This window comes from Lissotriton helveticus, chromosome 4_1 (assembly GCF_964261635.1).
Source record: "Lissotriton helveticus chromosome 4_1, aLisHel1.1, whole genome shotgun sequence".
Taxonomy (NCBI): Eukaryota; Metazoa; Chordata; class Amphibia; order Caudata; family Salamandridae; genus Lissotriton; species Lissotriton helveticus.
The window spans coordinates 9,364,417-9,387,949 of record NC_136063.1 but is presented as its reverse complement, the minus strand read 5'-3'; the positions used below and the strand labels follow the sequence as shown (position 1 = coordinate 9,387,949).

Here is a 23,533-nt window from a genome sequence, read left to right as displayed (position 1 = left end):
GCTAATTCGTAAACAATATAATGGTGGCGTCAGCTGATATAAGATAGTAGCCGTCGACGTTTCGACCCCAAAACTACAAAAGTAGGTGTAAATCACACCTTACGCTGGGGTCTTCATCAGGACAAGAAGGAACCTAGGGGTGCACTAAGTGTTCACGGTAGGTGGGTAATTAATTGCCCACATGGATCGATTGATCTGTACTCATCAAAGGCGCAAGTCAATAAGTAAGAGAGTATTGATCTGGTGTCCGTGTGTGTCACTGGAGGTCACTACACTTTCTTCCATTGCTCAAATTCTCCTCTCCTGGCATTCAATAGCTCATGGCATCCGTAGTCCATTTGGACACTGGCACTTTAGGGGCATTTTTAGAAGTAGCTGCCCCTTCTGTATTGCGAACGATGTCCCTGGATGTGGTCCGATCTGTCTAGTTGCCATTTGCAGTCGTTGGAGCATGGAGACCTACATAAAATATACACCTTTATTCCTTTTCAAACAATCAATCAACAAATTTGTATAGCGCGCTACTCACCCGCTAGGGTCTCAAGGCGCTAGGAGGAGGGGGAATCGCTACTGCTCGAACAGCCAGGTTTTGAGTTGTTTCCTGAAGGGGAGATGGTCCTGGGTCAGCTGTAGGTGGGTGGGGAGGGAGTTCCTTGTCTTGGCCGTTTTGCGAATTCGTGGGACGGTGGCGAGGGCGAGGCTGGCGGATCGGAGCTGGCAGGTGGGTGTGTAGAATGTGAGGCGGCTGTTGAGGTATTTGGGGCCCATGTCGTGGAGAGCCTTGTGTGCGTGGGTGAGGAGTCTGAACGTGATCCTCTTGCTGATGGGGAGCCAGTGCAGGTCTTTCAGATGGGCAGAGATGTGGCTGTGATGGGGGATGTCCAGGATGAGTCGTGCAGAAGCGTTCTGTATGTGCTGGAGTCTTTTCTGGAGTTTGGCTGTGGTTCCAGTGTAGAGGGTGTTCCCGTAGTCCAGTCGGCTGCTGACAAGGGCCTGGGTGACCGTCTTCCTGGTTTCGGTGGGGATCCACCGGAAGATCTTTCGGAGCATGCGCAGGGTGTTGAAACAGGATGATGAGATGGCGTGGACTTGCTTGGTCATCGTGAGGGATGAGTCCAGGATGAAGCCCAGGTTGCGTGCATGGTCCGTTGGCTTGGGGGCGGTGCCCAGGGCAGGGGGCCACCAGGAGTCGTTCCAGGTAGGGGGGGATGGTCCCAGGATGAGGACTTCCATCTTGTCTGAGTTCAGTTTCAGACGGCTGAGCCTCATCCATTCCGTGACGTCTTTCATTCCTTCCTGGAGGCTGGCTCTGGCAGTGGCGGGGTCGTTGGAGAGGGAGAGGATCAGCTGGGTGTCGTCAGCATAGGAGATGTTGTTTAGGTTGTGTTGGCGTGCGATGGCTGCAAGGGGGCTCATGTAGACGCTGAAAAGGGTGGGGCTGAGCGAGGATCCTTGCGGAACGCCGCAGATGACTTCGGTGGCCGCGGATCGGAACTGGGGAAGGCGGACTCTCTAGGTTCTTCCGGCGAGGAACGAGATGATCCACTCCAAGGCTGTTCCTTGGATTCCGGTTTTGCTGAGGTGCTGTATCAGGGTGCGGTGGCATATGGTGTCGAAGGCTGCTGAGAGGTCCAGGAGGATGAGGGCAGCTGTTTCCCTGTTGTTGAGCAGGGACCTGATGTCGTCGGTAGCTGCGATGAGGGTGGTCTTGGTGCTGTGGTTTGCTCGGAAACCGGACTGCGAGGGGTCGAGGGATCCGGTTGTCTCAAGGAAGGCGAGAGTTGTTTGTTGACGGTCTTCTCAATGACTTTGGCAGGAAAAGGGAGGAGCGAGATGGGGCGGAAGTTCATGAAGTCCGTGGGGTCCTCGTGGGTTTCTTCAGGAGGGCGCTGAGCTCAGCATGTTTCGAGCTCTCCGGGAAAGTGGCGGATGCGAAGGAGCTGTTAATGATGTCCCGGAGTTGGGGTGCGATGATGGAGTCGGATTTGTTGAAGATGAGGTATGAACAGGGTTTGGTTGGGGAGCTGGAGTGGATGGTGTTCATCGTGCGTGTGATGTCTTTGGTGCTGACTGGGATCCAAGTGCAGAGGGTGGTGGTGGGGGGGTGCTGGTTCGGTGGTTGGGTGCGTGGTCTGTGCGCCAAAGCTATTGTGTATGTCGGCTATCTTGCGGTGAAAGAACGAGGCGAGTGAGTCGCAGAGGTCTTGCGAGGGTGTGATGTCGTTGTTGCAGGCACTGGGGTTGGAGAGCTCTTTAACGATGCTGAACAGTTCCTTGCTGTTTTGGGTGTTGTTGTTCAGTCGTTCTTTGAATGTTGTCCTTTTGGTGGTGCGGATCAACTGGTGGTATTTGCGGGTGGCGTTCTTGAGAGCTGTCATGTTTTCTTTTGTGTGGTTGTAGCGCCTGGCTTTCTCGAGGGTGCGGCAGGTTTTCTTGGAGTGTTTGAGGTCGTTGGTGAACCACGAGGCTTTCTTGCTGCCGGGTCTGCTGGGAGGGTTCTTCAGTGGTGCGAGGTCATCGGTGCAGTGGGTGAGCCACTGTGTGAGGTTGTGGGCTGCTTCGTTGGGGTCCTTCGTGTTGGTGGGAGGGTTCTGGCTAAGGGAGGTGGTGAGCTGGTGGTGATCTTGCTCCAGCTTCTGCGGGGTACCTGTTGCGGGTGGTGGTGGGTCGTGGTCCTCCTGAAGTTGAAGTGGACGCAGCTGTGATCTGTCCAGTGTAGTCCGGTGGAGTGGCTGAAGGAGATGTGCTTGCTGGAGGAGAAGATGGGGTCTAGCGTGTGGCCGGCATAGTGGGTGGGGGTGTTCACCAGTTGCTTGAGTCAGAGGTTGGTGAGGTTGTCCAGCAGGGCTGCGGTGTTGCTGTCATTGTTGTTCTCCAGGTGGAAGTTGAGGTCCTGTAGGAGGATGTAGTCTGAGGAGGTTAGGGCGTGCTGGCTGACGAAGTCTGCGATGGCTTCGCTGAATTGTGTGCGTGGTCCCGGGGGTCTGTAGAGGAGAGTGCCTCTGAGGGTGGTCTTGGGGTCGGTGTGTATCTGGAAGTGAAGGTGCTCGGCGGTGGTGAGGGTGTCGTTGGAGTTGGTCATGATTCGGATGGTGTTTCTGTGGACGATGATGATGCCTCCTCCGGTTTGGTTGACGCGGTCCCTCCGGGTGATCTTGGAGCCATCCGGGATGGTTATGGCGAAGTTGGGGCCTGAGGAGGCATTTATCCAGGTTTCTGTGAGGAAGGCGACGTCTGGTGATGTTGTGTCGAGGAGGTTCCAGAGTTTGACGGCATGTCTGTGGACGGAGCGGGTGTTGAGCAGGATGCACTTGAGGTGATTGTTGCTGGTGCCTGGCTTGGCGGGTGCAGGGGAGGTTTGGAGGCAGGTGAATCTGCAGGCTTGGCAGGTGAAGGGTCCGTGGGTGTGTTTCGGGATGGCTCGGTAGAAGGCGGGGTTCCGGCCGGCGTTGAGTGCGCGGATGGTGGCGGCATCATAAGTCCGTCGTGTGGGCTAGCATCGTCGGGGCCAGGGGTCCTGGCGCTGGGTGCGGTCCAGGCATGGACAGGCGCAGATGGGCTTGCCTTAGGCACGCCTTCGGCGCGCCCATGGCCTCCATTTAAGGGGTAGTGGGAGGGAGTAGCAGCTGGGAACCCGGGAGCGGGTATGGCGAAATGGGGCAGTGGGGGGCGGAGCCGCAGGGACGCAGTGGCGGGAAGGAGGACCGGGGGGGTCACAAAAGGACAGGCACAATCACGGGGGCACACGGGGCACAGAGCAAAAAACAGGCGCAATCACGGGGGCATACGGGGCACAGAGGCAAACAGCCACAATCACGGGGGCACACGGGGCACAGAGGAGAAGGGGGCAACAACAGGGCACGAGACAGAGGCACAGAAGCGGCAGGCACAGGAGAGCTTACCGGGTGGCAGCAGCAGCGAGGGCACAGGCGGACAGCTGCACAGGAGGACCGTGCAGGGTCAAAGGTCACTTTTATGGTTACTGGACACCCATATTGCTGGACTACATTACACGGGACCACCTGCACAACAGACCTCTACTCCCATGACTCAGGGGCTCACCTGCCTCTGGGCCGCACCATGGCCTCCATCCCGTCCTCATTAGGCAGGCCCAGACTTAGATGACATCAGAGGGTCAGCACCGGCCACTCACAAGGGATCTCAGGCATCCGGCCCTCTGCCTCTGATCCTCTCCCTACTCTCCAAGTGCTCTGTCAAGGGCTTCCAAGGGGCCCGCTCACCACCTGATTTCAAGTTTGAGTAACTGACCCCCACCCCACATGTGTTTGAGTCCTCAGTGGGACACCAAAAGAGAGGCTCCTTCAAGCACCAGTAGAAAGCTGCCATTCCCCCAGTGCCTACTTCCTTCTCCTCACTACTGTCTGAATGTATTTGAGACACTGAGGTCATTAGCTGCTGCTTTAAAAGAGAAACTAGACAAGAAGAGGAAGTGGCAAACTACTGCGTCCCTTCTCCACATAACAAGGCAAGTCTACATGTGCCAGTTAGCTCTACATTTGCTTATAGTCTCAAAATGTCAAGGAGGGAGTGGAAATTCAAAAACAAACAACATGCTCCTTAATAACGTTGTTTTTTTTTTGGAAGATGAAATCAATACTTCTTAATGGTGCCTTCTATTGTCTGATGGCTGAGGTCATGAGCCTACTTTGTCCATGCCCTAAAATGTCTCTGTTGTTGCATGACGGATGTGCAAATGGGTGAGTTAAAAAAACACTCACCACTTTTTACTTGATTTGATTTCAATATTTATAGAGCGCAGCTGTCACTCCAAAGAGGGAATCCTGGCAATATACGGAAGAAGCAAAGTTGATCAGATAGGCAAGAGAAGTGTTCCCGTTATACGAGTGAGGAACAGAATGCATCCGTGGGCCAGAAAAAACATGTTTTCAGTGCTTTACTAAATATGGCTTTTGATTCTATCACCCTTAGTTATGAGGTTCCATGCTCTTGTTCCCTAGACTGCAACAGATTTTCCTCCTTTAGTTTTATACCTAAAGATGGGAGGTTAAGAAAATTCACTGTGGAGGATCTGAGTCTCCTAGCAGTAGTATAATGAGGAACGTAGCCACTAGGTATTTAGACCCGGAATCTTTAATGGCTCTAAAAGTGATTACCAGGAGCTTGAATTTTATTATATTTGCGATGGGCAGCAAGTGCTGAGTTTTGAGGGCTGTAGTGGCCGAGGGCCCAGGTGGCATTTTCAGCACCAACTGGGCCACTGCATTCTGTACAACCTGTAGCTTTTTTTAAACATTTTTGTTAGCTCCTGCGAAAAGGCTATTGTAGTAGTCTAATCAAGATAGGAAAAGTGCTACAGCTATGGTCTTCCTTGCAGAGTAGGAATACAATTGGAAACCCTTTTGAGGGTTTTTATAAGGTTGCAGCACATTCCTGCCCCTGCAATAGCTTGTGGCTGAAACAAGAGGAAGCGACATCACATTTTACCCCCAAGTTCTTGGCGATCTCTACTGTATTAGGTGGAGCAGTTGCATCTTCTGTCCACCATTCTTTCGGGTGGAAGGGATTGTCCTTCCCTACCAATAGGATCTCAGTTTTATCTGTATTGCATTTAAGATGATCGAGGCTCATCCACAGGATGGCCTCTGCCATACATCGCTTGAAATTAAGCTCTGTTTTAGTTGTGTCTTTGTCTAGGGCCAGATTCAGTTGAGTATCATCTGCATATGAGGTTGTGTCAGTGCAACCAAGTGCCCAGAAATTAGGAGAGACTAATCATCCAGTCTTGATAAAGATGGCAGTACATCTGGAATAGCCATTGAAACGCGTCAACGCTACCTCTGCGCAATCAAGAGAACGAATCTATCCTGTAGACAAAATCAAAAAGGGCCCAGGGTTAGATTCTGAGATTCTTAGGTTCTCAGATGTGCAATATTGAATGACTAATCATTACGTCTGTGTATGTCTCTCCCCCCATTTTTGTGAAATGTATTGTCTTTTTTAGAAATGTGTGTGGATGAACAATGTTTTGTAAAACAATGTACTTTTAAACCATTTATGTATATACAATTGTGTTGATTAAATTGTGAATTTTTAATTGTGGGCACAAACTGGGCTGTTGTTTTTTAAGGTGAAAATTTGAAAATAAGACCTTTTGTCCTTTTTTATATAAAAATAAGAATAAACTTCTTTTTTTTTTTTTTTTTTTAAATATCTTTATTCAGACAAAATTTCCCCCCCCCCACATTTTTCTTTTACATCCGGTGTGTTTACAACATTACCTAGTCATTTGCAACAAATACAGATTTGTATTAACAAACAAATAAACAAAACAAAAGATAAACAAAATAAAGAAAAAAGAACTTAAACAAAACAAAAGAGAAGAGAACCAAAATGCATATACAAGACAGCCATGAATATATGCAGCCAAGACCACCAAGCTTCAAAATAATACTACGTCCTACGTTCTCTCCATAAACCTTATAGGGTTAACAAATTTCTCCACTACTATCAGAGACAGAGTTCCTACATTTCCATTTCTCAATAGGTAGCCATATCTTATCCCCCAGAACTTTTGCCTTCCTTCCTCTTCTATCGTATATGGCCCTCTCCAGGTTGTATGTAGATAGTAGTCTTGCTACCCACGTCTGAAATGACGGTGCAGATTTCTCCTTCCATGCTTCAGCTACAATTATCCTAAATACTGCAGTGACCATGAATAAAAATTCTGGATAAGTTATATTTACCTCTAGGCTTACCCCCAAGATTATCAGCTCCTCAGTTAATTTTGTTTGTATTCCCAGTGATTTATCCAGAAACTCTTCTATCGCCAGTTTTAGAGTATACAATTGTGGACAGTTTGCAAACATATGTGTTATATTAGCCTCTGTAGAGTTACACCTTGGACACGTTATTCCAGAGGAGCCGCCCCAACTGGCTATTCTGGCTGGTGTGAAATATAATGAGTAAACTGTTTTATAATGTTGAGTTTGAAGTGTCGCTGAGCATAAAATAGTTCGACCATAATCTAATGAAGTTTGTAGATCTTCCGGTCGGGCTTTTACCTGTTCTCTCCATTTATTACTATATTTTTCTCTATCGTCTATCTTATAGACTTGGAGCTCTGCATACAGCTGTCTTATTGAGCATGCAAGGCTGCTTCCCAGATATTCCATTATCCTACAGCTCTTCATCCCTCCTACACCCCCTGTTTTTGTGTGAAAGTAACTCCTCACTTGAAGGTATTTAAAGAAGTTATTCCCAGGTATGTTGTATCTTTGCTGTATATCTTGGAATGTTAAAATTACCCCCTCTACATCCATTAGGTCCCCCAGTTTCTTAATCCCTTTTACATCCCATTCCCTCATAACTGTGTCACGGAAGATTTCCATTGGAAGATCGTTGTTCCTATAAAGCCTTAAATACCTGTTATACCTTCCCAGTCCCAGTCTTTTCCTTATTGCTTTCCAGACTTTATAAATCGCACTCAGGGTCTTAAATTTTGTATGCTTAAAATATGCGAAGTCCACTGTTGTCACTAAGGCGTTTTCTGCCGCATTGCCTAAGAGGGCTTCATATACATTAGCCGGACCCTTTCTCCCCTCCTCCTCCTCCTGAGCACTTCCACCTAGTAGTCCTTTGGAGTATTGTAGAGCTGTTGCCCAGTAATAAAATCTAAAGTCAGGTGCTCCCCATCCTCCCCTCCCCCGTGACAGAGTTAAAAAACGATATGCCCTACGTGTCTTCCCCTGTGCCCAGATTAGTTTATTAACTACTGATTCTATTTTATTAAACCATATCCCTTCAATAAAAAGTGGAATTGCCCTAAACAAATATAAAAATTTCGGAAAAGTAACCATTTTAACAAAATTAATTCTACCCATGAGAGTCAAGTGTAAATTATTGACCCTTTCCAAATTGGTTTTGACTTTGTCTAATAATGGTTCCATATTTATCTCTACTAACTTTCCCACTTCCGCTGTCACCCTAATACCCAGGTATTTTGTGTCTGAGACAACTCTTACATCTACAAATGTAGTATGTCTATTCTGAACTATTTGTGTTTTTCCCTTATTTATTGAATATCCTGACACCTCTCCAAACTTTCTTGCCTCCTGTTCTATCTCAGCCAATGACTCCTCTGGTGTAGGTGTTATAACAGCCACGTCGTCTGCGTAAGCAAATATTTTATAATTCTTTCCATGCAAAAAAACTGGCTTAATCCTCCTATTTTTTGTAAGCCTTCTCAGATAGGGATCTAAATAAATTGCGAATAATAGGGGTGAAGCTGGACATCCCTGCCTGGTTCCCCGTCTGATCTGTACTGCGTTGGAATATGATCTATTAATGCGTATCCTAGCACTAGGATGTTTATATAATGCCTGGATTGCGGTTATATACCCTCGACCAATACCAGCCCACTCCATAGCCTTCCATAGGTAGACCCAAGAGACCCTGTCGAAAGCCTTCTCAGCATCCAAAAAGATAGCCGCGACAGGGTCCCCCGAGGCTGCTTCAGCATCCAGAATGGTAATCAGCTGTCTGATATGTTCGGTAGTTCCTTTCCCGGGTATAAACCCATGCTGCGTAGGGAACACCACCTTCTCTATCACCTTACTCAGTCTATTAGCCAATGCTTTAGAGAATATTTTTGCATCGGCATTGAGCAGAGTGATAGGTCTGTAAGAACCCGGCTCAGTGGGGGGTTTGTCTTTTTTTAATATGACAATTATATCAGCGCCCGCCCAAGATTGAGGAACTATTCTGCCTCCCTGTGCCAGGCAGCAGATTGACCAAATATCTTTAGCTAATACCTCCCAAAAAATTTTATAGAACTCTACCGGGATCTGATCCTGGCCTGTTGCTTTGCCAGAGGGTAAGCTGAATATTGCGTCCCTTATCTCCTGCACCGTTAGCTGCATATCCAATTTGTCCCTTTCCTCTATGCTCAGTCCCTCTTGTATACTTTCCCTTAGATATTCCAGGCTTTTCATCTCTATCTCTCCATCATTTTTATCCTGATCATACAGCCTCTCATAAAATCTTCTGAACACCTCCTGTACCTCTTCAACTTTATTAACGATTACCCCATTATCGTCCTTGATTTCTTTAATCTCCCCTGCAGCTAACGTTTGTCTAGTTCTTATTGCAAGCAAGTGCCCCACCCTCTCGTTATATTCGTAGCATTTTTCTTTATTAGCTAGGTATTTTCTTGCTGTTTTTTGTGCCAAGGTAGTCCCTGTTTCCGCCTTCTGCGCCTCTATATTCACTAATATCTGGTCGATAGGCTCTTGTCTTTCTATTGCATCTAATAACATGTTTTCCAGCTCGCTCAGAGTTCTGATTTCCTCTTCCACCTTTTCCTTTTCTTTTTTATTTCTTCGTAATGTGTAGCTCAGTGTCTCTCCCCTTATTCCCGCTTTAAAGCTGTCCCAGACCATATCTGCCGGGGCTGAGTATCTATTTATATCCCAAAATTGAGTCATCCATTCTTTCATCCTTACAATATAATCCTCTTCTTTCAACAAACCTCTCTCAAATGTCCATATTGATTTAGCTTTTCCTGTTTTTTGTGTCGTAGCTAGACTTAATACCAACGGATTATGATCCGACATTATTCTTGGAAGACATTCTATTTTAGCCCTACTAACTAAAGAGCTAGAGATAAAGAAGTAGTCCAGTCGAGCTACTGTTTGATGGGGTGCTGAGTAAAAAGTGCTACCAGTGCCTAATGGATTAGATTCCAGCCATATATCCACCAGCGAGTTATGTCTAGCAAGGTTTAGTGCAGATTTATACACCTTTTTTTTTCTTCCCTGATATATACCTCCACTTGCCTCTAATATTCCATTCAGCCCATTGATATTGAAATCCCCACAACAGATCACTGGCTCTGGCCACAAGGCTAATTCCCTATCAATAAAATCTAATAATGCCGGATCATCATCATTTGGACCATATAACGAGACCAAAGTACATCTTCCCATGGCTGTTCCTATGTCTAGTATCACCCATCTTCCATCAGAATCCTCTTTTTTCTTCTTAATTTGGGCTACTCCTTTTCTGGCCAGAATTGCCACCCCCTTATGTCTTCCCTCTTGGCCTGTACTAGCAAGAATCTCAAATCCCATTTGGCCAAGTAGGAACTTCTCTTCCGCTGCTATGTGTGTTTCCTGTATACAGGTTATGTCTATTTTCCAGTATCGCAGCAGTGAAGATAACTTCTGTCTTTTTTCCATGTTATTCAGCCCACAGATATTAATCGACATTATCCTAACTGCCATAGTTCTAGCTTAGGATTTACCATCTCCACATCTACATTTTTGTCTTTTTCTATGCTTTCTTTAAGTGCTACACTCCAAACTTTACAAATCTGTATTATTTTACACCACCACCTTTCAACCATGACTTCTTCCCTTCCCTCTCCCCCCCCCTTTAAAGCCCCCCACCCCGAAGGCTCCCCCCCTGTGACAGGCAAATAGGTCATCCCTGACCTATGCGTGTCCGCTTATCGCTGTAGAGTCGCACCCCCTCCCCTGCCCTCTCATCACCTCCTACATTTCCTATCAGGCGTGATCCGGTATCCTTAATTATTTCCTTCTGGACCCTCTTTGTTCTTTTAGTTCTTTTAGTTCTGACAAAAATTCTCCCGCTTTTATTTCCGAAAAGAACATTCTAGTTCGACCTGCTACTATGACCTTCAATTTCGCTGGGAACATTAAATATGCCTCTGCTCCATGGGACTGAAACTCATTAATCAGCTGTCGTAGCCTCCATCGCCTCTCCACTGTTATGTGGCAAAAGTCAGGTCTCGCAAAAAAAGTCACCCCTTCCACCGATTTTTTGGCATCAGGCCTGGCTCTCTCCATAAGTTCTTGTCTTGCCAGGTAGTTTCCGAAAAATACTAGCATAGCCCTAGGTAGTGATCCCGAACCTTCCTTATGATTTTTCCTCACAAAGAGTGGATACCTATGGGCCCTCTGTACCTCTTGTTCCCAGTTCCATGATACCTCCGGGAATGCTCCTTTTAGCAACTTGACCACAAAGCCTCTGGGGTCTTGGCCTTCGATCCCTTCCTCAATTCCCAGAAGTCTAGCATTATTCCGTCTCTGGCGGTTCTCCAAATCCTCCACCTTCCACTGCAGATCTTCCACGGCCTTAGTCTGACCCTCTTTAGACGCTTGCCACTCATTTACTTCGTCTTCTAAGCGGCCAGTTCTTTCCTCCACTTCGGTGACTCTTTCCTCCACCTCTTCAAATTTTTTATTTATTTTCCTAATTGAGGCTTGGATTTTTTTTGTGTCGTGTCTAGCTCTTCGGCTTTCCGCCCTTGCCTCCATTTGTATCTGTTTCAGTGTGGCAAACATTAAGTCCAGCTTCCCTCCATCGTTTTGTGACTCTTTTTCCTCTTCCTTATATATGCTAGAGGTAGCGGAATAGTCCCACACTAGCCTTTTAGTTGTTCCCCTATGCATATTCTGGGGTGAGCCTGCTCTCCTGGCTACTGTTTTGCACTTCTTTTGCGTGCCTCTCCCCCTAGAAGAGTCGCTATCCTCAGAGCTTGAGAGTAAGCCTGATGAGCCTTTTTCCTCCTCACTACTTGCTAATAGTGACTCTGGTTCTGACTCGGTTTCATCAGGGATAGAGAAGAACCCATCGCCGTCAGCCCCTTCAGCCCCTTCAGCGCAAGCCGCCTCTGCCATATTGCCATCGTATATCTCCTGTGCAATATTATCTTTGTCCATGACTTGAAGCTGCTCTTCCCGAATTTCTTTTTCTACTTCTTTAAGGGCCTCGAGCATTTGCCCTGTATTTGACATCAAACCCCCACTGCTTGTCTCTCTCACCTCTTGAGCCGGGTCGTGATCCTGTGGCTCCAGCGTCTGTGCTTGCTCCGAAGCGCCGCCGCCGTCTGACTGTGCTTGTGCTACTGTCTGATACTCCGCCGACGGCTCCGCAGGCAGCGTGAGCTCCGTGGATTCCGGTTGCCTGGCAACGCTTTGGCTTGCGTCCTCGAGGACGTTCTGCGCTGAGCCTGAGTCTGCAGGCGGCATGACCGGCGCTTCTTGCAGATTTCCTGGCGCTCCAAGGCTTCCCGGTGCCTCCGCCCTCGCCCTGGTACCAAAAGCCTCGGACACCGAAGGCTGTTTGTAGACGGTATCGTTTCTCTTTCTTTCCGCTGCATCCCGTGTCCCTGGCGCATTGCTAGCGCTTCTCATGTCTTTATTTTGGTTTTGCATTTTCTCCTTTTCTCCGGCTTTCTCCAGCTTCTCCAGTTTCCGTAGCTGTGTCTTTGTTAAGGTGGAGACCGTGGGGGTTATCTTTTTATTGTTAGGTGGCGCTTTTGTTTTGGGAATAGCGCCCGATCTGTTTACTTCCTTTTGAGATGTTTTGTTGGTTGTAGCGCTCGACATAGGTAATTGTTGCTGTGTTTTCTCTTTTCCTCTCGTGGCCATCTCTGCCATCAATACATTAAGGATTCTGAGATACCACGATTTTGCTTTCTTGAATAGTTTTACAGAGTTAGTAAAGCCTCCTCGGCAAATCAAAACTGTGGTCTGCATGCTGCTTGAGGTTATCCATTAGTGCCTGGAGTTTTACTCATCAGCAGGAGAGGGGTCTGAGTGCGACTTACTCCCGCAGCGCCTCGGCGGCCATCTTGCCCCTTCAGATCTTATTCACGGACAAAATCAAAAAGGGCCCAGGGTTAGATTCTGAGATTCTTAGGTTCTCAGATGTGCAATATTGAATGACTAATCATTACGTCTGTGTATGTCTCTCCCCCCATTTTTGTGAAATGTATTGTCTTTTTTAGAAATGTGTGTGGATGAACAATGTTTTGTAAAACAATGTACTTTTAAACCATTTATGTATATACAATTGTGTTGATTAAATTGTGAATTTTTAATTGTGGGCACAAACTGGGCTGTTGTTTTTTAAGGTGAAAATTTGAAAATAAGACCTTTTGTCCTTTTTTATATAAAAATAAGAATAAACTTCTTAATGATATAATCTGTGTGTGGGTATATAATAGTGTGCTAAGCACAGTGTTTAGATGGGTATTCTTCTATGAGTATAGTGGTTATTCAAATGAAGTGTGTCCACCAAGGGAAAGTTCTTCTGTTTACAGTCAATATTTAAAACCAAGAATCATGCAGTAGAGTTTAGAGCCATTATACACGCTAAGGCATGCCGCCTAATCTTAGCTTCTTCCGCTAAGGGTTCCCTTAAAACCCAAGGGTACACTGCATGCTGGAGCACGGCTGATATACAGTTGTATTCTTGCCTCAAGTCCCCCAGACAGGGAGATACAGGACCTAATTTACAAAGAATTGGCATAGGACAGCGGTGCAAGTCATTCTGCTGCTCTGCCCTATGCCCATTCGAAGGGGAAGGAATCCATTGTATTTACACAATATGGCGCATTCCTTTCCTTTCAGCTAGAGCTGGCGCACAATTAGTACTCAAGCAAAAACACAGGCAGTTTTGCACCATGGTACAAGTATGGCTATGTTGTTGACATGATTGTTTTTATGCAGTAAGAGGCACCTTCCTGCACAAAAACTTTCACGCGAGGCCGTTTTATTCATTCTATGTTTGCTGCAGAAGGCAGCACACTTTGAAAGGGTGAAAAACACTCTGGGAAGGCCTTTTGGTGCTGCACCAGGGGCAGTGTCAGATTCCATGGGTGTTGAGGGGGAACACCCGCAGCAACATCCATGGAACGGCTCATTGAAGTAAAGTAAGGCAAGCCACACCTCATAGATATGATTGAGAGGCCTGTGCCACCAGAGAGTCATGCAGAGCCACACCTCATAGATATGATTGAGAGGCCTGTGCCACCAGAGAGTCATGCAGAGCCACGCCTCATAGATATGATTGAGAGGCCTGTGCCACCAGAGAGTCATGCAGAGCCAGGCCTCATAGATATGATTGAGAGGCCTGTGCCACCAGAGAGTCATGCAAAGCCACACCTCATAGATATGATTGAGAGGCCTGTGCCACCAGAGAGTCATGCAGAGCCACTCCTCAAAGATATGATTGAGAGGCCTGTGCCACCAGAGAGTCATGCAGAGCCAGGCCTCATAGATATGATTGAGAGGCCTGTGCCACCAGAGAGTCATGCAAAGCAAGGCCTCATAGATATGATTGAGAGGCCTGTGCCACCAGAGAGTCATGCAGAGCCAGGCCTCATAGATATGATTGAGAGGCCTGTGCCACCAGAGAGTCATGCAGAGCCACGCCTCATAGATATGATTGAGAGGCCTGTGCCACCAGAGAGTCATGCAGAGCCACACCTCATAGATATGATTGAGAGGCCTGTGCCACCAGAGAGTCATGCAGAGCCAGGCCTCATAGATATGATTGAGAGGCCTGTGCCACCAGAGAGTCATGCAGAGCCAGGCCTCATAGATATGATTGAGAGGCCTGTGCCACCAGAGAGTCATGCAGAGCCAGGCCTCATAGATATGATTGAGAGACCTGTGCCACCAGAGAGTCATGCAGAGCCTCGCCTCATAGATATGATTGAGAGGCCTGTGCCACCAGAGAGTCATGCAGAGCCAGGCCTCATAGATATGATTGAGAGGCCTGTGCCACCAGAGAGTCATGCAGAGCCAGGCCTCATAGATATGATTGAGAGTCATGCAGAGCCACGCCTCATAGATATGATTGAGAGGCCTGTGCCACCAGAGAGTCATGCAGAGCCACACCTCATAGATATGATGGAGAGGCCTGTGCCCCCAGAGAGTCATGCAGAGCCAGGCCTCATAGATATGATTGAGAGGCCTGTGCCACCAGAGAGTCATGCAGAGCCAGGCCTCATAGATATGATTGAGAGCCCTGTGCCACCAGGGAGTCATGCAGAGCCATGTCTCATAGATATGATTAAGAGGCCTGTGCCACCAGAGAGTCATGCAGAGCCATGTCTCATAGATATGATTGAGAGGCCTGTGCCACCAGAGAGTCATGAAACGATACGCTGCAACAGTGTTGGCCTCTTGTAAATGAGGGATACAATGTAGAGGTCTAGTGAGATACCAAAACACACCCTTTTCTACAGCAGTCAATGGTAAAGAATTTCTATGCTGGGCAAAAATGAAGTAAAAAAACTGTGTCTCATGAGTTGAACATAACATTTATTTTATTTTCATACAAAGTGTGGTGCTTAATGCTACTGTTTTTAGGGTCGGAGAATTTAGCCCAGACTTAGGACCCCATTTCTGAATACATTAGGCTTCTCAATTTCTGTTCTGTGTTATTTCAGTGCCTGCTGTGGATCAGACCCCGAATGGCTATAAATGTGACGAGTGTTTAACTGACTAGTCCTCGCGCTGCACACCGACTGGAGGAGTTCAGTGCACCGGGAAGCAGGACACCTGCACCATCTTCACCGGAAAAGCAGTCGTACCTGGTGAGATAGACTGATGTTCATAATTATGCGTTATATTTCTCTCTGTACCAATCTTCACTGAACTCGGTTCCATCAAATTCAAATTAGAAATCATGTCCCATTAACCAAATATACCCTGATGAGGTGGTATATGTAAAACGCAAACCTAGACAAGAAAGCAATGGAGTTCTGTACAGGGTCAGAGGCAAACTAACCCAAGACTAAGACTTAGAGTGACCACAGTGTTTGTTACACGGAATCTAAGTCAGTTGATCCTAGAATTAAAGTTGGATTGCATTGCCCTTGCAGTATGCATGGTGCTGCAAGGGCAAAGCAACCCTCAAGTCAGATTCAGCAGCAACACAAGGCCTCCTTGTATTGCTCTGCCCCAGGACGGCGTTTCTTGCATGGAGCATGAATGTTACCACGCATCCGCCCATGGATTTTGTTGCATTCCTAGGGAATGCTTCAAAAGGCTACGGCTTTCCGTTGGAGGTACAATAAGAATATATATCTTTTTTCCCATCATTATTTCCTCTTTCCACATGTGCTGCATTCTCCAGCACACTAACAAAGAGGATAACACCTTCAAATGTGTCCCCTGATCCACCAAAACAAGCCTACCTCCAATGCTGACACCTTTGAACCATGAACCAAGGGTAACTACTCTGGCGCTAGGCTGCACTGAGAGAGAGCTGGCATTCACCATATATTTTGTAGTTGTCTTTCTGAGTTCCGCTGCATCAACATTTGATAAATCTGACCCTTGGAATGTGTGTGTCTCGGTATCCAGATAGCTGCTGCTTCACTGTACGACAACCAGGTTGTCAGGTTAATTCTAGCCTGTTAAAAACGATGCACACACCTGCTAAAGCGTTTAAGTTACATGGCTACCCCTTCCTAAGAGTAACTCACACAACCCACAGCAGTCAGCCTTGCTCCTCCTCTGTGTGTGTCAGGCAGATCTCAAGATAAGTAAGCCATTTTATATATGGCAATTGCTCATTTCCTACTACCAGAAGGCCACCAATTGTTACAGTCTTATTGAGAAAAATCCTCTACCAATGCGATATGGGATTTGCAAAGTTCAGTGATAGGGCTGTTGAGGTGGGAGAGAATGCTGTACATGTCACTTTTAGGAGCGTAAACATATCCCACGCAGAACACCATAGTGTCAGTCCAGAGCTTGGCAAACACATATTGTCCCTCATCGTCTACCCAGCTTTCTAGAAAATTACATGGAAGGGATTTGTGAATGAGAATGGCCACATTTTTTGGAGCTCGGCATGGTGTCACTGAGTACGGTGGGAACACGACTGGTTAATGTCTGGCAGCTTTAGACGACTCGTCTCACCAGTCCAATGAGTTTCTAGGCCTCCCTTGCTGAAAGCTGTGTCTCTTGGCAAAGGGCTAATGTCAGTGCTTAGATCTTTTCCTGTTTAATATGAGTCCAGCACATTAACTTTGAGAGTGATGAAAGTAAGGGGGTGGTGGGCTATGGTAGTGGCCATTAGCAGGCTAATTTGGTGAAGTATGCGGCAGGAAGCAGGAAGGCAAGTGTATTTTGGTAGTGGACTGCTGTGGTGGTGTCACAGCACCAATAAGTAGGAGGTGGGTGAGGGAGTGTGCAGGGTCAAGGACATGGGGAGAAGGGAGGGAGAGTACAGTATTTGTGGGTGCTGTGGGTGCCAGGAATGGCACAGGTGTAAGGGAGCCCGAACCCCAACATTATCTAAGGGCATGTGCGGGAGGTAGGTAGATGAGGGGGATTTGCCACAGGAAGGCTAAGCCAATAAAGATGCCGAACATACAAAGTACAAAACGGTGGTAGGGATATGAGTAGTAAATGTATGTTCGGGTGGTGTTACAGTAACTGTTTCTTGTGTTTTGATGCCCCTCTTGGAGATATAAGATGGCATGGGGTACTCATGATGGTCATGCGCTCAAGAGATGAGTATATTCAGGGTGCCATGACTGGGGGAGAGAGGAGAGAAAATGACACAGTGGGTGCTAAGGGGGCCTTTGGCACAGTTGTTTATTTGCAACCCCAGGCCAACTAGACTGATGGCAGACGAGAAACTATGAATGGATGATGATGTATAGAAGTCATTCTTAAAGATGGGGAAAAGAGGACGGCTTCCAACCCGAGGCAGGAGAACAAGTGCAATAACAGAGACATGAGCAAGTACAGCAACTTTTCCAGAACCGTGACCATAAATACTATCACAAACAGGAGCATTAACATCAGCATGAAGATTAACATCAACATTGTGGTCCCCTAGTAGGGCTCAACTGCACAGAACAATGTCCCAGTGTTAGACCTGGCACCATTGGCGTGGGTTTCCCTTCCATTTTTTGCTGTTGCCTCATTTATTTTTGCTGGTGTTAGATGCTTTGGGCACTGTGCCACTGCTGTCCAGTGCCACAGTGCAAGTGTTGATGTATTAATCAGTGGTTCCATGTTTGGCTATTTGGTTTACTTGTCAGACCCTAGTCTGGTGCACTGAGTGTACCCAGGGTGTGTAAATCCAAATGCTGCTAGTGGGCCTGCAGCACTGGTTGTGCCACCCACAGAAGCAGCCTTCTAAAATGTGTCTAAGGTCTGCCATTGCAGAGCCTGCGTGCAGTCAGGTACTGTCACGCTGACCGGGCAAGTGTACCCATTCGCCATTCCCTAAACCTTCCCTTTTCTTCATATTAGTCGCCCCTATGGTAGGCCCAAGTGCAGGGTGCATTGTAAGTATAAGATAGGACACGCTCTGATGTGTGTGGCATGTCCTAATAGTGAACTACAGCCATTATCGTTTTTCACTATTGCAAGGGTACCTGTTCTCCATAGGTCATAGAGGCTGGGCTGTTAGAATTAATACATTTTATAATTCTAACAGACTCAGAGAACATGGTAGAAATGTGAGTTTTTTTTAATATTCTGTGTTTGCAAATTCCACTTTTAGAAAGTAGGTATTTGCGTGTCTAACCATTCAAACCTGCCTCTGCTAGGTTGTGTATTCCTTTGTCTGGCTCGACCTCCTGGGGAGTGGCTGATGTCTCTGCCTTGCACACTGAAAGAAGAGAAGGAGTCCTGTCAACAAAGTGCTCCAGGACTGTACTTGCCTTCCACAATGCTGGCTCCACCTCCTGGGGGGCGTATTATGTTTCTGCCCTGCACTGTGAAAGTCAAGGAGAAGTCTGGTAAACAAAGTGCTCAGGAACTGGTTTGGACTAGGCACAGGACCCTCTCCCCTCAGAGAACAAATTATTTTGGGGTATAAATATTGGGACCCTGATCCCATGAAATTAGATCACTTTTGGACTACAAGAAGAAACTTTTACTGAGGAGACGAACCTGAAGAAACTGAGGAGAGACTATTCCCAAGCTGAAGTGCTGCTTGGGGGATTGGCATGCAGAGGTTGCCTTACTGCCAAAGGAATGAGAAAGGAACTTTGTGTACTTTGCTTTCAACTTGTGAATGATCTCCAAAGGCTTGGAAAAGAGCTTGCCTCCTGCTGAAGTCTCAGGGACAACAGACTTGAACCCCCAGCTCCCCAGAGTTCTTTTGGAAGTGCCTGCTGCTGTTTTGTGCCTTCTGAGGTACTGCATGTTGCAAGGAGCTGGAAGCGCGACTAAACGAGAAGAAGTGAGTCGCCGTCACTGTGCCTGCCATCGCAACTCCAAAGGAGGGTGTCGCCGCTGGAACGGTCGCACTGCACCACTTCGGAGAGAAGCGTGCCGCAATGAAGAGGAAACATGACGCCGTCGCAACTCCGAAGAAGGAGGGTGACGCCGCTGTAGTTGTCGCACTGCACCGCATTAGGAGAATAATCTCGCAACGAGGTCAGAGCGTGTCGACGTCGCTGTGCCTGCCGTCGCAACTCCGAAGTAGGAGTGTGTCGCTGCTGGAACTGTCGCACTGCACCACATCTATCAAGAACACCTCACATTCTCGAGAAGCGGGCCGCCGTCGGAGCTGCTGCCGGCGCATATTGGATGTCGCTGCTGTAGTTGTCGCATTGCATGGAATCTTCACGCATCGTGGGAGAAGAGCGTCACAGCTGGAGCTGCTACCGTCGCATCTTGGATGTCGCCGCTGTAGTCCACGCTTCGAACCGAGAGCTTCTCGCATCCCCGAGAAGAGTGCTGCATCTAGAAGATCTTCACTTCTTTATTTATTTGTATCTGAACTTTGGCACATTTTCCATCGCCACAACATTGCTTGTTGTGGAAGCGCAACGCAACTTAAGGTACATTGACGCAGAGTGTTGCATCTAAGAACTGAACTGAATTAAGCTTAAAAACGACCATCTTAAAGTAATCATAGTGTGTATTTTTGTGATTTATGGTCTTGTGGAAACTATATAAAGTCTACTTACTTTTTATATAACACCTGTGTGGTGTCCATTTGTAGTGTTGTCACTGGGTTGCTGTATGTGGTCACAACTGTTTAACTTACAACACCTCTGAAATAAAGCCTTGACTGCTCTCGCCACGCTACCTAGAGGGTGAGCAGGGGTTATTTTAGGAGTGTAATCCCCCTTACCCTGACTAGAGAAGAGGATCCCTATTTGTCACACTGTAGACTGGGCAGGTTGCTCAGGTCTGGTTTGAGGAAGAGGATCAGGTCCTACTAAAGCGACAGGTTGCAAACCAGGCAGGAGAAGGACACTAGGTCTTGCGGGTAAAGAGGGTTTTATTGGTATTACACGTTTGGTATTCAGCATTAAAGTTCTCCGTGTCCTAAATGTGAGTCTCTCCCTGGCGAATTGGCTGGGATCCGTCTTTGCAGCTCGGGTATCTTCTCCCTGGTCTTCGGGTCTTCCTCCGTTGGAATGAAGGGATGATCACGGAAGCAGCACACCGCTCCGGAGCCCATGCAAAGGAAGCCAACAGAAGGACGCCGTTAGTTCAATGGCCTCAGGGAGGGGTTGCACCTGTGGGGCCGTGTGAGGTGAGGCGGGGAGTTTGCACCCGTGAATATAACGTGCAATATGCTTCCTGCAGTGACTTGGTGGAGGGGCAGACACGAGGTGGGGGTTAAACGCGGGGTAAAGGACACAAAAGGAGGGGGGAAGACGCGGGAGACAAACGCGGGTCTATGTACATTATTCACACACTCTTCCTTCCCGCCCACACTGCCATACGCTGCCGTACCTGGGTCAGCCACGCTCCTCCCCTGGGAGAGTGGCACGGCGGCTCGCGGGGTCGTTGGCCTCCAGGCACTCCGTATCTCTCGTCTTCTCCTCCGGGATGTTCTTCGGGGTTTTCTTTCAGTTCTTGGTACTCTCCTACTCCTCCGCTCCGTTCGAAACGCTCTCCTACGCCGCTCCTCGCCTGTTCTTCCTCCGGGGTGATGTCACAACCCCTGTATCCTGTTTCCGGGGGTTTATCCAGTCCGGGTGTTGCTACGTATGTAGGGGGAGTGGTCTCCTCCTCCTCTGAGAACGCCCACTTAAAGGCGCCGGGTCCTTCATCCTGTTCTTCGAGTCCTGTCTCCCAGGGGTCCGTCTGCAAAGAAGGAGGCACAACAGGGTCATTGCCGGGAGTCCACCACTCCTCGTTAGCGCTCCGCATCGCCTTGTTACACACACGTACCTACCTGTGCCAACTAGAGACCCCCAAATCTAACACCCAGGTTCAGGCATACATCTAGAAACACTTTCCTTTTAGTGCTGGTCTCTGATGAAAGGTCCACTGTGATGTGCATAATGTATAATAAGAAGGGGTTTGGACATGATGTAGAAAACAGGCTATCAGCAGAGGAAGTCTGGTGGATCATACAGTAGAGGAATAAGTAGTATAAGACAAATGCTATGTGCCCTTTCAATTTCCAGTTGGGATAAAATCCAAGAGGAACGTGTTGGTGTCATTGCGTTCTAGACATTCTGTTTTTCCATGATAGCAGATGTTCAGGTAGGGCGACCAGTCTTCAAGGTTAACTTATATTTGTGGGATTGTTGACCAGTTTAAGGGGCCCCAATCAGTCATCTGCGTTGACTTGCTACCCATCCACTATGTCCACTCGGGCTTGAAAAAAGCTTATGCTGTCCTATGTGGACTTGACTTCTTCATAAGATCGGTTATCTCAAGGTCTATGAAAGACAGCTGTAGGAGGTTAGTTTCTTGAGGATGACGTCTAGGGGCTTTTCCAGTGATGGTGAGGCAGAGGCCAACTTCTTCCCCCTCACCTCCTACACCCTTGAAGCGAGGGATTATATGAGAATATTGTGTTAGGAGGCAGGTTCAGTAAAAGATGTAAAAAATGCAAGGCCGAGGTGCACAGTGATGTGAGGCAGGTGAGAGAAAGGAGGTTGTCAGAGCCTGTGATATGGCCAAAAGCATGCACAGATGTCTGCAAGGCATGTTCCCACCGGGGGAGTTAGCAGGGGCGACTGGGTGTAGAAGAAGGGACCATGTTGTTCTCTGAATCATCCGGAGACACAGAGAGTGGAGCAATCTACAACTGTAGAACGACTCAGTCCCACCGAATCAATTTAAATCCAGAGAAAGGCTTTTCATAATATTTTTTGTTGTCCTGACTGTTGGGGAATGAGATGATACAAAAGTAGATGGAAAACTATATCATTCTTTCTGTCCCTGCAATTCCTCCCTTTCTGATGTGACTAAATGTTCATTATACAGCACACCCCAAGAGAATACACCACACAAGATCAATACTCTTCAAAATAACGGGATGCTACAGTCTATAGGAAGTGGCAGGTGGTCAAGATGGGGATTATACAGCGTTCCTAATACCAGTGGGCCACTTTTGTGAGTCCAGCGAGCTACATACTCACCATGGCAGGTTCTGTAATTCACCACTGGACACACACTCAACAGACAGCCAGCAACAATACCAAGAAAAGAACCAACACCTACATAGTCATCATGTCTGTGTGTTCTCAGCTGTTTTAGAGGATGGGTTCTCCCGGGTGATTCCATAAATGTAGGGAAGGCTGGGCAACTTCTCTAGTGTGCAAAGTCCAGTAAGTCTCCACCAAATTTCATATTGGAGCCACAGAGGCCTCAGGAGTGCGTTGCTCTAGCTGTGCCCCCCGCAGAAAGAAAGATGGTTCATATTTATTCTCACTTTAAAACACTGGCAGCTTAGAGGACAGCAGTATGATGAACCAAAAGGGTGGATTTGTTTTGTGAACTCACACTGACGGGCTCATCACCAAGGCGAGGGAGCATAAAGACATAAAAATATAGGAGTTGTACTTTCTGTAATGAATGAGGTACAGATCATTACAACATTTTGCACAAAAACAAGTGAGCATTCTTGGGTTTTGGAAATCAGTTGAATTAACATGTAAAGTGTTAAAGATTTAGTGTATAAAGAAAAAAGGCAAACAAAGATTTCAAAAACATTAAACAAATAGGATGATTCCTTAGATAATCTCCCTAAAATAAGGAGGGTGATTGATATTTATTGTTGACACTGTACAGTTGAAATTGTTACCTCTCCATCAGTGCTCTTAATTCCCACCATAAGAACATCTATAAACCGTTTGTGACAGTTTTCAACAACGACCAGTGTGTGTTAGCGGCCGATCTGAGATCTTGGGAACTTTAGACCAGGATGGGCATGATTTCTTTCCGAGATGGAGAAAAGCTTTATGCAGCAGCCTTGCTAATGACTGAATATTGTCTGTTTTTTTCCGCAGGTGGAACTGTGCAACCGTATAGCCTGCAAGGATGTGTTACTCCAGATTACTGTGAATTAGCCTACAAAGTGCAGTCCCAACTCTTTGTTGATGAAGCACTGTGTGTACCTGCCAAGAAGCTGTGAGGCCATTATTCACACCTCTGATGCCGCCTCACGCCGCTTTAGTAATAGTCAGTAGAAACATTCCTAGAGCTCTACCAGTACCTGCCATGAAGAGGAACACTGTAAGAGTGAAGCAGAAGAACTCCCTGGGACACCGAATACAAGGAAGCAATGTGCATAGCACTGTTTATGCCGCCATGTTGTTTATGTACCACTGGCTTTCATATTCAGCCATGTATATCACCTGGGCGCCTCAGAGGGAAAACTCTCCTTGGTGCATTGAGCGACTGAAGCCCTGCCACTGCAACCACCCAAGGATACTGGTTTGGGATCAGATAGGATGCTCCTTCTGATGGGACACTAATGCCGACTTAATTTGTAACCATGGACGAAAATG

The 23,533-nt window shown here is 47.3% G+C and overlaps 1 pseudogene across 1 annotated transcript in view; it reads left to right on the top strand.

Annotated features, from left to right (window-relative positions):
• The window catches only part of LOC144826897 (uncharacterized), a 53,453-nt pseudogene extending 30,201 nt beyond the window's left edge, over nt 1-23,252 (top strand). Inside the window, exons 4-5 of the transcript XR_013609965.1 lie at nt 15,245-15,391; nt 23,033-23,252. The product of XR_013609965.1 is annotated as an uncharacterized LOC144826897 (transcript). The remainder of the gene's footprint in view (nt 1-15,244; nt 15,392-23,032) is intronic.
• The last annotated feature ends 281 nt before the right edge of the window (nt 23,253-23,533 follow it).